The sequence below is a fragment of the Schistocerca nitens genome, chromosome 6 (assembly GCF_023898315.1).
Source record: "Schistocerca nitens isolate TAMUIC-IGC-003100 chromosome 6, iqSchNite1.1, whole genome shotgun sequence".
NCBI lineage: Eukaryota > Metazoa > Arthropoda > Insecta > Orthoptera > Acrididae > Schistocerca > Schistocerca nitens.
The window spans coordinates 720,294,318-720,310,724 of record NC_064619.1 but is presented as its reverse complement, the minus strand read 5'-3'; the positions used below and the strand labels follow the sequence as shown (position 1 = coordinate 720,310,724).

Genomic DNA, 16,407 nt, shown 5'->3' with positions numbered 1-16,407 from the left:
ATCGAAGTTAATGATATGGGCCTGTAATTTAGTGGATTATTCCTACTACCTTTCTTGAATATTGGTGTGACCTGTGCAACTTTTTCCAGTCCTTGGGTACGGATCTTTCGTCGAGCGAACGGTTGTATACGATTGTTAAGTATGGAGCTATTGCATTAGCGTATTCTGAAAAGGTACGTAATTGGTATACAGTCTAGACCGTAAAACTTGCTTTTATTAAGTGATTCAAGTTGCTTCAGTACTCCGAGGATAACTACTTCTACGTTATTCATGATGGTGCTGTCCTTTTATTCGAATTTTGGAATATTTACCTCGTATTCTTTTGTGAAAGAATTTCGGAAGTCCGTGTTAAGTAACTCTAGTTTAGCGGTACTGTCATCGCTAGTATTTCCATTGCTATCGTGCACAAAAGGCATTGATTGTGTCTTGCCGCTTGCGTACATCACATGTGACCAGAATCTCTTTGAATTTTCCCCCAGATTTCGAGACAAGGTTCCATTGTGGGAACTATTATAAGCGTCTGGCGTTGAAGTCCGTGCTAAATTTCCAGCTTCTTGGGGTTTTTGCGAGCGTTTAAATTTGGCACGCTTTTCTCGTTGATTCTGAAACAGTGTTCTGACCTGTTTTGTATACCAAGGGGGATCAGTTCTGTCGTTTGTTAATTTATTTGGTACGAATCTCTCAATTGCTGTCGATACTGTTTCCTTCAATTCAAGCCACATCTGGTCTACATCTACATAGTTAATTTAGAAGGAGGGGAGATTGTCTCTTAGGGAGGAATCGAGCAAATTTTTATCTCCTCTTTTGAATAGTTTTTTTTTTTTTCGTTTCTTTTTGGAGGATCTGGGAGGTGCGGCATTCAGTCTCGCTACGACAACAGTGTGTAAACTGATCCGTGTATCCGTTTTGATGCTCATTATTAGCTCAGAATTACTTGTTGCTATGAGGTAAAGTGTGTTTTCACAACCGTTTACTACTCAAGTGGGCTCATGTACAAACTGCTCGAAGTAACTTTCAGAGGATGCGTTTAGCACAACTTCGGATGATGTTTTATACGTACCTCCGGATTTTAAAATGTATTTTCGCCAACATATCGAAGGTAAATTGAAGTCACCACCAACTATAATTGTACGAGTCGGGTATGTGTTTGAAATTAGACTCAAGTTTTTATATGAACCATTCAGAAATTGTATCATCTGAGTTGGTAGTTTGGTGAGAGGATCCAGTTATTTTATTCCGGTTTCCAAGAATGACGTCTACCCATACTATCTGACGGGGACTATCTTCTTGAATTTCGGTACAAGATAAACGACTTCAAACAGCAACAAAGACGCTACCGGCAACTGTGTTTAGTTTATCCTTTCAGAGCACCGTTACTTCCTGCACAAAAATTTCGGTTGAAACTATCAGCTTCAGCCAGCTTTCAGTGCCTATAAGGATTTCAGCGTCAGTGTTTCCTATTAGCACTTGGAGCTCAGGTACTTTCCCATCGCAGCTACGACAATTTATTACTGTTATATCATGGGTTCCTAGATCTACGTTCTTTCTGGGTTCGATCTAAATCCTTTGACCTGAAGCCCTTTTAATGTTGCCCTAGATCCTATAGCCTAAAACCTACACAGACAACACCACGCAGTCCCCATTATCAAAGTAGCCGCCTCCTGCATTTAGCGGAACCTGAAGACCCACCACCCCATGGCGCAAGTATAGGAAGCTGCCCCCTACACGGTCGCAGAACCGCCTGAGCCTCTGATTCAGACGCTCCACTCGACTGTGTACCAGAGGTCCGCAGTCGATCCTGCTGACTGTGCTGCAAATGGTGAGCTCTGCTTCCATCTCGCAAACAAGACTGGCAGCCTTCACCACTTCCAGTAGCTACTCAAAACTAGAGAGTATCTCTTCCGATCCAAAGTGACACGTATCATGGGTACCGACACGAGTCACCACTTGCAGTTGCCTGCAACCTGCGCTCTTCATGAGATCCAGAAGGATCCGTTCCACGTCTGGATTGACACCACCTGCCATGTACAGAGCTTTCTTCCCTTCCTTCGCTGCCATGTCCCTAAGGGGCCACATGATGCGCCTAACATTGGAGCTCCAAACTGTCAGCAAACTCGCCCTCGTTGACTGCCCAGGTCTTGCAGGCTAAGAGGTTCCCTCTGAAACAGGACAGGCGACTGCGTCTGGTTGAGGGGCATTGTCAACCATAGACAGCACCTGGTACCTGTTTGTCAGTCTAACTGGGGAGGGTTTAGTTAGACCCCCTGGGAAGTCTTTCGCCGCCTGCCATGCCTCGAGGTGACCTCCATTCGACCACAGATGAGGGGTCAACCTCAGTGTGAGCAGTAACTGGGCTGGCCACCAGTGCACACCGATTGGCGGACTCGTGGGTCGTGCTGCACGTGCGTTGTATCCCCACGGCCAGTCCACAACAGTGATGCCCATCCACTGCCGTCGCAAACTGTGTAACCGAAGCCAAGACAGCCTGGAGCTGAGAGAAAAGGGACACAAACTCGGCTCGCATCCGCCGACGGCAACCACACGACATAACCGAAAAGAACTACACTACACAGACGAAGGACTATGACACTTACTCTGGACCCCGACGAAAACGCAAGAATTATGTCTAATAAATTATATTAGCATTGGATATACAAAAAGTAAACTACCAAAGCACAGTGAAGATTAAATAATTCGCTCCTAAAAAAATGTTGTATGACTAGGGCCTCCTGTCGGGTAGACTGTTGGCCAGGGGCAAGTCTCTCGATTTGACGCAACTTCGTCGACTTGCCCGACGATGGGGATGAAATTATGATGATTAGGACAACCCAACACACAGTCCCTGAGCGGAGAAAATCTCCGACCCAACCGGGAATGGAATCCGGGCCCTTAGGATTGGCCGGCCGGAGTGGCCGTGCGGCTCTAGGCACTACAGTGTGGAACCGAGCGACCGCTAGGGTCGCAGGTTCGAATCCTGCCTCGGGCATCGATGTGTGTGATGTCCTTAGCTTAGTTAGGTTTAAGTAGTTCTAAGTTCTAGGCGACTGATAACCTCAGACGTTAAGTCGCATAGTATTCAGAGCCATTTGAACCATTTCAACCTTAGGATTGACATTCTGTTGCACTGACCACTTCTTCTTTATTTTTATATTTCGTGTCATCCTTGCGCAGGAGCCATGCTAATCTTCTCTGTATCGTTCCAATTTTAGTATATGTACTGCCGAAGCGACTACTGAAAATGGTTCAAATGGCTCTGAGCACTATGGGACTTAACATCTGAGGTCATCAATCCCGTAGACTTAGAACTACTTAAACTTAAGTGACCTAAGGACATCTCACACATCCATGCCCGAGGCAGGATTCGAAACTGCGGACGTAGTAGCAGCGCGGTTCTGGACTGAAGCGCCTAGAACCGCTCGGCTACAGCGGCCGGCCTTGCACTCAGCTACCGGGAGCGGACAGTTCGCTCCTGATTAGTAACTTGTAATATGTCATAAAATCTGTTTACTTTCCGACACAAACGAAAATACGAGAACTGTGTCTATTAAATGTTAAATTCACACGAAGAAATTCAAAAACTAAACTATCAAAGCACACATATGAAACTATATTATTCAGTCTTGGTTAGGAACTCTTAAAATGTCACAGAATCGGTTGCTACCGTGTTGCTGCTCTCTTTTGGCCGGCGGCTGCTGGCTGACACGCGTATTTCACTGATATTACGCTGACAGAAGCGCTGGTGTTTTTAATTATTTGTTGACTAACGTGTTTATTTACACATTTTGCATATATTAACCATCCATTTCCGATTTGCGAGAGCGGTAGCCCTTCCGGTGCGCCATTCGTAACTAAATTCCAAGATTTCTTTCCTCGAGGACGATGTGTTACTTACAGTTAAGTTGGAACTTCAGTGCAGCAGGATTTACTACCCGCCCTCACAACTCTGCTTTGTCCAGGTTTCGAATCAGTACCCACTCCGCTGTGGAGTGAAAGTTCATTCTGCAGACATTGTAATCCTGTCAGGGGAAGCAAAGGACTTGGAAGCTCAGCTGGACAGAACGGGCAGTGTCTTAAAAATAGGTCATGAAGTAAAAATCGACAACAGTAAAGCAATAGTAACTGATACTGTGCAAACTAGAGAGGATATATTTAGTAAAACGCAGATTGGCAGTTACAGATGGATGATCCGCTCCTGTACTGATTCAAAGAACTAGATCATTGTACTGAGTGAGCGATCGGCGACTCGGAATAAATTGGAGTGGTTGCCTTTCGGATGCCAAATCTCTCTCCATGACGTCAGCGAACGGAACGAAGATTTTAGGGTGGGCTGCTGCAACAACGTCAAACACAATATGCTGTATGTCACTACGCCGTAGCACATGCTGCAGGGAAATACGCACACACCAGCTGTTCCCAGCACTGGGGCATTTACTCTCTGAGGGATAAAATGTAATTTCCTGAAGAATAAAAACAAACCGTTTTAACTGTACTTGGGCCACATAACTAATTTATTTTTAAAAGATAAGTACTATTATCACTGTTTCGTAAAACTGTAATACACATTATATAAGTTAACAATAATTAGATTTTTTTCAAATACTAGCATTAATGTGTGACACACTGTGGTGACGATTTCAGCTCGCGCAATGAATGTACACGGTCCAGTCACATTAATGTGATCATTACCTATGTTCGATATGAAGATGATATCCGTTCTTTCGCACATGTCCGAAAGAACAGATGCCATCTTCATATAGTTAAGGCTAATGGGCCTTCTCCTTCTGTGCTGGATGCACACGCATTGCCCGAACGCTTACGGGACTCGGTAAGATTGTCTGCCGCGAGTAATGAGTGTAATGGGTAGGGACACTATGAAAGTAGTGTGTGGACATTAAGTTGGGAATGTGGGTCTCACGGGGAGCGTGCAGGGGATAAATCCCTGCAGTCGCGCTATCCTCTCTGCCCTCGGTGGCTCAGATGGATAGAGCGTCTGCCATCTTAGCAGGAGATCCCAGGTTCGAGTCCCGGTCGGGGCACACATTTTCAACTGTTCCCGTTGATGTATCTCAACGCCTCTCGACAGCTAAGGGTCTTGATTTAATTATCATTTCAGCCTATGTTCGACGTCAACGTGCAATAACCACTCACACATGGCAGGTGGCAGCACTAGCAGTGGAGAGCATGTAAATTATGTCCTGTCGACGCAGAAGAGACTTTGGTCGTTGTCGTAATGCGGAAACGGTGCGATTTATCTAACACCCGAAAGGGCATGATCATTGGCTTGAGGGGTTGAAGCATTTCCGAAATGACTAAGTCTATAAACTGTTCGTGTACAGCCATGCTTAAAGTATACGGTGCCTAGCAAAATGACGCTATCCAAAACCGGCGCCGAAATAACTGTGGTGCACCAAGGAGCATAGATGACACAGGTGGACGACGGCTGTAGACATGTGTGCGTACAAATGGACAAGCAACAGTTAGTCAGCTAAATAAATGTAAATGTCGTGTGATTAGGGCCTCACGTCTAGTAGACCGTTCGCCGGGTGCAAGTCTTTCGATTTGACGCCACTCCGGCGATTTGCGCGTCGATGGGGATGAAATGATGATGATTAGGACAACACAGCAACCCCAGTCCCTGAGCGGAGAAAATCTCCGACCCAGCCGGGATTCGAACCCGGGCCCTGACGATTGACATTGTGTCACGCTGACTACTCAGCTACCGGGGCCGGACGTCGGGCAGCTGACCACCCAAACGCACCGAGTGGCCACCAACAGTGTCTCCTCAACGGCAGATCAGCGAACGTTCTTGCCTGTGCGCCGCCACAGGAGGCTCCTGGTTCATACACCGTTGCTGACAGCAGTTCATCGGCGACAGGGACTGGAATTTGCAGGCCAATACCGCAGATGGACGGCCTCTGAGTGGTGACTGGTGGCCTTTTCAAACAAACCAAGGTTTATGTTCCATCGGCGTGAAACGTCTGAAAGCCGCGCGGATCAGCCGCGTGGTTTGAGGCGCCATGTCACGGATTGCGCGGCCCCTCCTGCCGGAGGTTCGAGTCCTCCCTCGGGCGTGGGCGTGCGTGTTGTTCTTAGTATAAATTAGATTAAGTAGTGTGTAAGTCTAGGGACCGCTGACCTCAGCAGTTTGGTCCATTAGGAATTCACACACATTTGAACAAACGTCTGAAAGCAAACACCCTGCACAATATTCGGAAGGGGCCAGGCCGGAGAAAGGAGTGTTAAGGCATGGGGGAATGTTTTCATGGCATTCCCTGGCTGATCTTGTCATTCTGGAACGCACACTGCATCAACACAGTCATGTTCCTTTCCTTGGGGACCATGTCCACCCCCAGATGCTGTTTGTTTTTGCTCGGCACGACGGCATCTAAAAGCAGGACAATGGAACGTGTCACACAGCTTGAAGTGTACGTACGTCTTTCTAGAAAGCAGCACGATGAGTTCACCTCACTCCCGTGTGGCCACCATATTCCCCTGATTAAAATCCAGCTGTGTATCTGTGGGATCATCTCACTGGAGAAAACTAGCTCAACCGGACGCGACACTGGAGTCAGCATGGCTCCATATCCGTGTCGGTACTTTCTGGAGCCTCATGACTCTCTTACTCTATGTCTAACAGCGCTGCCAAAGGTCGTTATTCAGGCTTCTGACACGTGGGCACAATAGTGTAACTGGAAACTGTAGGTGAGCTACATTTTCCCGAAAATTCTTCCAATAAACCGATGTCGGGTACTATGTTTCATTACTTCCTCCGTGACGTGCTCATTACAACGTGGCTGGACAGTGTATGAACAACGCCTTCTTCATACAGTCCATAAATTTCACACATACTTGGTACCATATACTTACGACAGTAAAACTGAGAGATATACATCACATTTGCTTTAATATCTCATGAAAATACATTTTCAGCGCTGTGGGTAGTTCCCGTAATAGACCAGAAACTGCTTAATTATTTATTTCGCAAGAGTAAACGAACTGATTGAGAGCCCAAGACAACAGTAAATGTGTCATGGCTACTAGATTACTGCAGTCCCTACACAGAATTATTGTTCGTATTATTATCATTATTAGTGGTAATGGTCAGACACAAAGCACTGGCAGCCTGAAGTCTTCCAGCATCAGCCATTCCAAAAGTACGGAGCGCAGCAATCAAGTGATTTAGAAACTGTAGGCGTAAGTGTAGTGCACACAATTTATTTTGGTTGACTCTGAGTTCTGACGAAAGCTACGAGAGAAATAACTCTAGTTATGGATAGGAGTGGTGCGAAAGAAGCATATTCCGTAACGTCTGCTCTCAGTGTGGACAGCTGACTTTGCTTTTCTGAGCAGGAGTTGTTGGCAGCACTGGCAGTGCACTGATAATCGCTCATCTCTCCACAAAAAAACGTTTTTAGTAATAACCGGTACCAACTGTGTCTTTAGTTTCTGTTTTAATAAAACACTTACAAAAATAAAGATAATACATTTTTCGACAGTTTAAAAATGAAAGTGTTCAAAGAAAATTCTTTTTCATATTCTTCAATTAGGCGCTGCTGCTGCTGCTGCTGCTGATGATGATGATGAGGGAGGAGGGTACGAGCTAATATCTGATTGCAGTCAGGGATAATCGTCTCTCAAATGTTGGAAACCACTGATATAAATGATGCTTTAGTGCGATGGGCATTCATAAGCAATGCAACACACTTTTTTTTTTCTGAAAGCAGGTAGGTTTTCTTCAGGATTCCAATACACCATTATCGCCCACTCTTTTGGTTTCGAAACCCTATTTTTCAACATAATCTCATTTCAGTGAGACTTCCTTCGCCACCTTACTGGGAGGGCATGTATGTCCGCGTGATTCCAATCCACTGGTCGGTATGGGAACAAACGCCTTGATGCATCAATAACTTCATCGTCCATGAATTTTTTTTTTTTTTCACGCAGAGTGCGTCATTCATTGGACCAAACAGATGGAAATCGCAAGGTGTAGGGAGAATAAGGAACAGTGCAATGACGTATTGTGGGCTCTTCTCATAGAGTAGAAGTTCGTTTGTATTTTTGTGGCGAACACGCTGAAGTCGTTTCTTCAATTTCCTGAGGGTAGCACAATACACCTGAGAGTTGATCGTTGCAATGTGAGGGAGCACATGAAACAGAATAATTCCTTCAGAGTCTCAGAAGACCGGCGCAGTGAATTTTCCGGCTGAGGGTGCGACTTTGAACTTTTTCTTCGGAGGAGTGTTGGCATGGCGTCACTCCAACGACTGCAGTTTTGTTTCCGGTTCGAAATGATGAACCGATGCTTCGTCGTCTGTGATTAGTTTCGACAAAAAAATGTCTCGGTCAGCCTTGTAACGCGCAAGCAACTCCGCACAGATGGTTCTTCGTTGCTCTTTAGGGTCTTCTGTTAGGCAGCGAAGAACCCAGCGGACATACACCTTTGCGTACCCCAACTGGTTTTCGAGTGTGTCAGCACTACGAAAAGAGACGTCCACTTGAGCAGCGATGTGTTTGACTCTCATACAGCGATCACCTCGACTCAGTGTGTCCGCACGTTCCAACAATGCAGGAGTCGCAGCTGTGTGCGGCCGGACGGCAGGCTGGAGATCGGTGAGGTTTACGCGACATTGTTGGCAATGATAACAGTTGCCTCGCCCAACGACTCACCGTGATTTTGTTCACTGCTACGTCTCCGTAGATATTCTACAAGCGCCTGTGAATATCTGCGATGCTCTGATTTTCACCCAAAAGAAACTCAATGACAGCCGGCCGCGGTGGTCTCGCAGTTCTAGGCGCGCAGTCAGGAAGCGTGCGACTGCTACGGCCGCAGGTTCGAATCCTGCCTGGGGCATGGATGTGTGTGATGTCCTTAGGTTAGTTAGGTTTAAGTAGTTCTAAGTTCTAGAGGACTAATGACCACAGCAGGAGTCCCATAGTGCTCAGAGCCATTTGAACCATTTTTTTGAACTCAATGACAACTGTGATTCTTCAACTTCTCCCGCCGTATTTCTTGCTCGAACAGTCCACGGGTGTACTGCCGGTCCATAATGTCCAACGGGCACCGTCTCCGTAGATATTCTACAAGTGCCCGTTGGACACTATGGACCGGCAGTACACCCGTGGACTGTTCGATCAATGACAATTCTTTGCTTCGAACGCACCTCCGCTACAGACGACATTTTGAAGGCTACCTATAATGCCGCCATCTGTCGGAACTTTATGAAACTGTAGGTCTGCATTTTTTCAACCGAAACTGTCCGACAAAACAATTCCATAATTGCATTAATTATGGAACACGCCTCGTATGTGTTTATATAATGTACTGCTATGAGCAGTTTTCTGCAGTAATCCCCCAGTGAGCTCTGTTATTATCCATGTTTAGTCTTAACGGAACCAACGGGAGCGATACGTTGGGGATTCTTCACTTCTTGTTGAAACATTGTAAGTCGGCCTTCGGGGAGTAGTTGCAGTCTGTGTTTCGGAGGACAAATGCGCTTCCTGTATTTGGCCAGAAACACGGTGGTCACGTATCGAAACGTAAACGTCCGTGGTTACCTTCGGCACAGTGCCGCAAGCTTCCAGTGGGTGCTCCGAAGCCAATCGGGAGCCCTTAGACCATTGTAACACGTGTCACTCTAAATCATACACCCCTGCGCCCTCGCGAAACAGTCATTTAAAGGGTTCACTGACGCCGATAGGGGACATTTGTTGAACTTGGAGCAAATAATTGGTGCCGGCCGTGAGAGCATCGGGCCTATTAATCCCCAATAAAGCCTCCGATACGGGCCGCGCCGGAAACTGGAGAGGACGCGGCCCTACCGGCGTGTTTGTGGGGAGCGCAGCTCTCTCTCTCTCTCTCTCGTTTCCCCCAGCGCCGCCCACGTTCGGCCACATTTCGCCCGAGGGGTGCTGGTCGGACATCCGAGACGAGTTATAAAAGCCGCAGCCGCCGCCGCCGTTTGACGTTAAACATAAGCGCGCGCTCAATGCTAATCGGCTATTGAAAGTGGCGGGGGAAGAGGGGGAGGGGGGAGTGACGCGCCCCTGGCTGCAGCCGAGAGATTTAAATCATTTTTTCGGTGGGAAACGGCGACAATGGGGCGGACACCCCGCGGCGCGACACAACTCCCCGCTGGAGCGTGCTGGGGGCGGCTGCACTAGGCTGTCTGCCCGGCGGCGTTCACAGAGGGGAGGGAGGCACTCGTATGTACACACACGGCTCCAGGTGCAGGCGCGGCCGAAGGCTCTCTTGTTACGTCGCTCGTTGTGATACCATTCGGCGCACACACGAGGGAAGTGCTAAGAGTTCTTCTAGGTCCCACTCAAAGACGGCGTGAATGTGGCCAAACTGCCGTGAAATGCGGAAAGCAGGGTTCTTCACATGCAGCCTAGCGGAGTTACAAGACTGGGATTTCACTTACTTGTTTGCGGCGATAACGTAAACAACCAAGGGATCGCTGTAGGCTCTGCGCTGTTCGTAATCTACATAAACGATTTCGGTTACACGACAAATCACAAAGATTTATAGGTTGTTGACTCTCCTAAACATTCAATTACGAAAAACTCATAACGGAACCATCACGTAGAAACTGCTGTTGGGAAGGCGAACCAAATACTGCCTTTTATTGCCAGAACGCTTAAAACAAGCACCCGATTTACCTGTCCTCTTCTCCACTACTACTGTGCGGCATCGAATCCTTGGCAAATACGATTGCAGGAGGACAGCGAAAAAGTCCAAAGAGGACCAGTTCGTTCTGTACTGTCACGGATATGTTAACCGATTTGGGGTGATAATGGACGTATTTTGTTATGACTATACTTTTTCAAGAAAATACTATCACCAACGTTTGCCTCCAGTTGGCAAATATTGAGAGTCACCTACATGAGGAGAAATGAGCATTGTAATAAAATAAGAGAAACAAGAGATCGCACAGAAAGATTTAGGTGTTCATTTTCCACAGAAACTTATCGATAGTGGACCGGTAGATATTAAATAATAAAACTGGAAAACGTTCTAAGTAACAAATCTCACATTTGTCAGTAGAATCAAAACCCAATACATTTGTTTTGTACAGAACACACTTCCATCCAGAAAGAAATGGTTCAAAATTGCTCTGAACACTATGGCACTTAACTTCTGAGGTCATCAGTCCCCTAGAACTTGGAACTAATTAAACCTAACTAACCTAAGGACATCACACACATCCATGCCCGAGGCAGGATTCGAACCTGCGAACGTAGCGGATCTCGCGGTTCCAGACCGTAGCGCCTAGAACCGCTCGGCCATCCCGGACGGCTATCCACAAAGATGAGCAGGTATTCTGATAGCACAGAATCATGCTGCCCACCTCATCACAGCAAAAAATAATGAGACAGAGTATATAGGGAAAAAATTTGAAATTTGTTGTAAGTTCCTATGGGACCAAACTGCTGAGGACATCGCTCCCTAGGCTTACACACTAGTTAATCTAACTTAAACTAACTTACGCTAAAGACAACACGCCCGAGAGATGACTCGAACCTCCCACGGGGGGAGCTGTGAGAACCGTGGCAAGGCGCCCGAGACCACGCGGCAATATACAGGCTGATTCAGCTGCTCTACCAATATCACTGTGTGCAACCCACAATGTAATACCTGGCCTTCAAAAACCACTCGTCAGTTTTTCATATTATCTCGGACGCTACGGGCAGAAAAAAAAATCAACATGACCATTTTTGAAAAATTTAATGTAGTTATACACTGACTCGCCAAAGAAACTAGTATAGACATGCGTATTCAAAATACAAAGATATGTAAACAGGTGGGATACGACGCTGCGGCCGGCAACGCCTATATGAGGTGACAGTTGTCTGGCGCAGTTGCTAGATCGGTTACTGCTGCTACAATTACAGGTTATCAAACTTGTTGAGTGAGTTTGAACGTCGTGTTACAGTAGGCGCACGAGCGATTGGACACAGCGTATCCGAGGCAGCGATGAAGTGGGGATTTCCCAGTACGACCATTTCACGAGCGTACCGTGAATATCATATCAGGAGTCCGGTAAAACATCAGATCTCCGACATCGCTGCAGCCGGAAAAAGATCCTGAAAGAATGGGACCAACGACGACTGAAGAGAACCGTTCAACGTGACAGAAGTGCAGGCCTTCCGCAAATTGCTGGGCCATCAACAAACGTCAGCGTGTGAACCGTTCAACAAAACATGATCCATATGGACTTTCGGAGCCGAAGGCCCACTCGTGTACCCACAATGACTGCACGACACAAAGCTTTACACCTCGCCTGGGCCCGTCAACACCGAAATTGGACTGTTGACGACTGGAAACATCTTGCCTGGTCGGACGAGTCCCGTTTCAAATTGTATCGAGAGGATGGACGTGTACGGGTATGGAGACAGCCTCATGAATCCATGGACACTGCATGTCAGCAGGGGACTGTTCAAGCTGCACAGCAAACTGTTCAAACATGAACATTATTGAGCGTATCTGGGATGATTTGCAAAGTGCTGTTCAGAAGAGATCTCCACCCCCTCGTACTCTTATGGATTTATGGACAACCCTGCACGATTCCCTCCAGCACTACTTCAGAAATTAGTCGAGTCAATGCCACACGATAGTAGACAGGTGTACCACTTTCTTTGGCTGTTCAGTGTATTTTGTACTAAAATACGTTTTCGATAAAGGTCGTAGTTTTCGAGTTCTTAAAGAAAACATACAAAAGTGACCTTGCAACCTTCCAATGCACCCCCACTCTCATACTCAGCCCCTACCGGTCAGGTTTTCTAGTGTGTTGTTCATGGCACTCCTCCTACTACTGTTCAAACATTTACAACTCCGCGAATTGTTTCCCATATTCCACCTTTCTTGGTTTCTACTGACTGGCCTTATCATACTACAGGCTTAATCGAGTACTTACAAATTGTAAAATTGACGTACCTGGAAATTTTACCTAAAATTTTGTGAATTATAACAGCATAAAATGAACCCTTACATCGTTTTACTCATCAGGCTTTCTGACTACGAAATGTCTGTGCTTGTAATGGTTACATTTGGATCGAATTGTCGACATAATTAGTTTTAGCGTAACGTTTACAGCCGGCCATTGTGGCCGAGCGGTTCTAGGAGCTTCAGTCCGGAACCGCGCTGCTGCTACGGTCGCCGGCCGCGGTGGTCATGCGGTTCTAGGCGCTCAGTCCGGAACCGCGCGACTGCTACGGTCGCAGGTTCAAATCCTGCCTCGGGCATGGATGTGTGTGATGTCCTTAGGTTAGTTGGGTTTAAGTAGTTCTAAGTTCTAGGGGACTGATGACCACAGTTGTTAAGTCTCATAGTGCTCAGAGCCATTTGAACCATTTTTTGCTACGGTCGCAGATTCGAATCCTGCCTCGGGCATGGATGTGTGTGATGTCCTTGGGTTAGTTAGGTTTAAGTAGTTCTAAGTTCTAGGGGACTGATGACCTCAGATGTTAAGTCCCATAGTGCTCAGAGACCTTTAACGTTTACAAAAGTCATTTTTCTTTCATTATCCTCACGGGTACGTTTAAATTAATAATGCTAATGAAATAGTCCACTATGCTGCTGGCGTAAGAGCCCAATCAATAAGGACCACGAAAGATAAAATAGCGGAATAGTTTTTGTGGTCGGAAATTTTTGTACAGCGGTAGGAGGGAACGCCACGAACAATCCTGATTGGTGACGGATGAGGCTGGGGGGTATAGGTGCTTCTGAGGGAACGTTTTGCACGTTTTTCTTGAATGACTCGAATACCGTTATCTCCAGTGAAAACATATTCCAGTACAAAATTTAACTACTTTAAATTTCCTACAGAAACGTGTTGTTCATTTTTTCTCTAGGGCTATAGTTTCCGACAGAATATGAAAATCTCACGCATGGCTTTTGAAGGCCAGATTGGGGTTGCGTTAAACGACATCGGTAGGGGCAGCTGAATAGCCTTGGATAATAAATAATTTATTAGGAACGTCCTAGGTGCCACACCACGAAACTGACTGGTTCTCAGTGCCAATAAGAAACGTTTTCTTCCGGGTACGATTAATACAGAGGCACTAGTTTTACTTGTGATAATACAAATACAGTAGTAATATTTTAACTAGTAGAACTGTAGTCAAGAAAAACCACTTCTCATTTACTTTACATTTTAATACAAGAATAACGATATTAAATTTATAAAAAAAACTAATCAAAATATCCACGGGTGTACTGCCGGTCTACAGTGTCCAACGGGCACAATATTTCGGCGATCATACATGTCGCCATCATCAGGTGAACTGACGGACTGAGCTCCTGTGAACGTGCCGGCACGGAGATCCGTACACTATGGCTGCTCAGGTGGAACTGGGTTCGGTCGCGGCGGCGGGGAATTTAAATACCCTCCGCCCGCGGCGCGCTCACTCCGCCGTCCGCGCCCCGCGCCACGGTCGCGCGGTGGAACAGATTGCGACGGCGTCTGAGATGACGTCGGTGTGATGGCTCCGTCCGCCGTGGTCGTCACAACTATACATTTGCTCGATTTACTCTTGATTAACCCAATCGCTGGTTCCCAAGCCTTGCTAAGATTATAGCCACAGTCACGATTTATGAGGTCGTCATTGGTGCGAATTTCGATGGCCTCTCTAACAACGCTGTCCCAGTATCTCGACGTCTGTACCAGAATCCTCGTGCGTTCATACTCCATAGCGTGATTTTCCGACAAACAATGTTCAGCGACCGCCGACTTGCTCGGATACATCAGTCGAGTGTGCCTCTGGTGTTCACGGCATCGATCCTCGACGGTACGCATCGTCTGACCAATATACGACTTGCCACATTGACACGGAATCTGGTACACGCCGGCCTTCCTCAAACCGAGGTCATCTTTGGCGCTCCCCACCAGTGCACGAGTTTTATTCGGAGGACGGAGCCATCACACCGACGTCATCTCAGACGCCGTCGCAATCTGTTCCACCGCGCGACCGTGGCGCGGGGCGCGGACGGCGGAGTGAGCGCGCCGCGGGTGGAGGGTATTTAAATCCGCCGCCGCCGCGACCGAACCCAGTTCCACCTGAGCAGCCATAGTGTACGGATCTCCGTGCCGGCACGTTCACAGGAGCTCAGTCCGTCAGTTCACCTGATGATGGCAACATGTATGATCGCCGAAATATTGTGCCCGTTGGACACTGTAGACCGGCAGTACACCCGTGGATATTTTGATTATCAAATACGCCGGGAGAAACTCAAGAATCACATCATACACCTTTACGGGGAGGAGATGTATCGCAGCATGAAGAAATTTGAAAAGTTGCGCCACCGTAGATGTCGTTTGCTAAGTACTCTTGCCTTTCTAAAGAGATGTCGTTCCGAGAACGTTGTTCCAAATTTTGCTAAGGTTATGCATCACATCGATTCTGCAGCAGCTAAGAGAATCAAGAAACGAGCCAGCCTCGCATTGGTACGTGAGAGAGTGCATTTCACCCGCCGGAGCCTTGAGTTTATCTCACAGGAATTACTCAAACTACATTTGCAACTGGCTAGTAATTTCACTTCTTTTTCCTGGGATTGGATTGATGGTGTCACCTGGGTTGCAGCTGATTCCGCCCATAAGAAGGCAACGGGACGTCAAACAGCTAAGTTCTCACGTCTCCTTGACAAACCATCTCTGCAGGTTCCGGGCAAGACTGTCATCAATTTGAGTGGCATGGTGTTGAGTGATGATGCGGTCTCGGTTTTGCAGAAAGGTCTCAACTTCGCTCCCACCCCCAAGTTCACTCCGGTCGCAGAAATTGTTAGTGCTGTTGAACAGGTTGCAGCTCGACTTAAGCCTGAATCAGCTGAGGAAATACGTCGTGAAACTTGTCGTGCGTTGACGAAATCCAAGCCGATGAAGTCAAATATCACTAGTAAAGAGAGGGCGGCCATTCGTGATCTGAGGGAGCGCTCTGAAATTGTTGTCTTACCGGCTGAAAAAGGCAATGCTACAGTTGTTGTCTCCCATAAGGACTACACTGATAAGATGCAGAGCCTGCTAAATGACGATTCCTACCGGAAGATCAGCGTTGACCCTACCAAGAAGGTGGACAACAAGACGAGGTCGCTTCTCAAGGACGCAGAATTACCGGAGGGTGACGCTAAGAAATTGTTACCCCAAGGTCCGGTACCGCCTAGACTATATGGACTCCCGAAGGTTCACAAAGAGGGGGTACCATTACGCCCCATTGTCAGCAACATCAGGGCACCTACATATTTGTTGGCCAAATACCTGACGGGAATATTAAGTCCTTACGTGGGTAAATGCCCTCATCACATCCGTAATCCCGTGGATTTTGTTAAACGCCTTGATAGCTTCAGGTTAGATGAGTCAGATATCATGGTGAGTTTTGACGTCGTTTCCTTGTTCACGAGGGTACCCCAGCGAG

General features: G+C 47.0%; 1 non-coding gene across 1 annotated transcript; it reads right to left on the bottom strand.

Annotated features, from left to right (window-relative positions):
* Positions 1 to 3,126: 3,126 nt before the first annotated feature.
* LOC126191741 (U6 spliceosomal RNA) lies at positions 3,127 to 3,233 on the bottom strand. Its single transcript, XR_007538459.1, has one exon. It is a non-coding gene; the product is annotated as a U6 spliceosomal RNA (small nuclear RNA).
* Positions 3,234 to 16,407: the final 13,174 nt, after the last annotated feature.